Genomic DNA, 1,458 nt, shown 5'->3' on the forward strand with positions numbered 1-1,458 from the left:
TATATATATATATATATATATATATATATATATATACATACATATATATATATATATATATATATATATATATATATATATATATATATATATATATATATATGTGTGTGTGTATGTGTATATATATATATATATATATATATATACATATTATTGATTGTGATCCAGCGGATGTTAAGAGTTTAAAGGCTAAAATGTGCAAATTTGCTGGTGTTTAGTTTCTTGATTCCATGATGATTTAACCAACACTTGTGTGACAGTGAATCCAACAGGCCTAACCGACCATAGTCCTGCACCTACAGTGAAAAACTGTCGTTGTGATTTCATAAGCACCTGCTTGTTTTCTCTGTGTGTATGTGTATATATATATATGTGTATATATATAGTCAAAGCCAGATGGAAATAATTGAACAAGCGAGCAAACTCTCAACATTTTTCCTGCATGCTGAGCTAATGATTAGTTTGTGTTTTTCTGCAAACAGTCTCTCACTCTTTCAACATGTTCATAATAAACTGTGAACACACTTCGCCGACTTCACGGATTTTTGATGGTAGCGATCAGGCTACTTTTACTTCCAAAATCCATGTCCTGAGGGTGGGGGTTGGTTGTTCTCCTGCCCTGCAGCCCATCCTTTGGTTCATATTCCAAGACTATTTTTCTGAATATATTCTTTCCCTCTAGCAACCGCCATATTATGATGGTGCAAGCAATCACAAACTCTACAGTCTCTCTAACTCCAGTGTATACCAAGCAATCTATTATTCTCAACAGAGCTAAACTCAACATAAACTGAACCCACATTAAAGTTAGCTCGGTGCTTACCTTTAGATGAGCCACGTGGTTCACGCTGATCTCAGCTAGGATCCAGGAGACAAGGGTGTGCAGATCGATGGAGATATCGATCCAAACGTTGGTAGTGGTATATGTTCCTGTAAGTTTACTACTCTACTCCCGTTTCATGAAAAAGCAGCTCTCTCTGCTCGACTCCTCTCCTGCACACACACACTTTCTCCGCCCCCTTTTCCTGGCTCTGTGGTGATATGTTACTGTGCGGTCACGTGACTCAGCTGCACAACGTGACCACGTGGGGTGTAATTTCGAAATTAGTGCCTATCTCCTTTTCCTAAACTCTTTTCCTTGGCCTCGATGAAAACGTCATCGTGGGAAGGAGAATTGCTAAGGACTCAGGGAAAGAGAGGAGCAGTGCTGAGAATTGGAACAGCCTTAGGCTGTATCCCAATTCAGGTTCTGCAGCCTTAACGGTCCTCAAGGGCCGCGTACTCAAAGACCGCTAAGGCCGGAAGTGCGAGGCTTGTAGGCTTGTGAAATGGGACGGTCTAGCCTCCGTCGCGCTGCCCAGGTTGCCTAGCAACCATGTTACTAACCGCTGGAAACGTTTCATACAGCTTTGTTTGACAGAAATGAAGGAGAACATATTTTGTTCATTTGTTCGTTTG

General features: G+C 40.3%; 1 protein-coding gene across 1 annotated transcript in view; it reads right to left on the bottom strand.

The window, feature by feature from the left end:
• Positions 1-1,030, bottom strand: part of LOC146389778 (uncharacterized) — a 14,489-nt gene extending 13,459 nt beyond the window's left edge. The window contains exon 1 of the mRNA XM_084912992.1: positions 824-1,030. The gene's annotated coding sequence lies outside the window, so the exon portion shown is untranslated. The remainder of the gene's footprint in view (positions 1-823) is intronic.
• Between the last annotated feature and the right edge of the window lie 428 nt (positions 1,031-1,458).

Source organism: Perissodus microlepis, chromosome 3 (genome assembly GCF_051167445.1).
Source record: "Perissodus microlepis isolate ML-2025 ecotype Zambia chromosome 3, ASM5116744v1, whole genome shotgun sequence".
NCBI lineage: Eukaryota > Metazoa > Chordata > Actinopteri > Cichliformes > Cichlidae > Perissodus > Perissodus microlepis.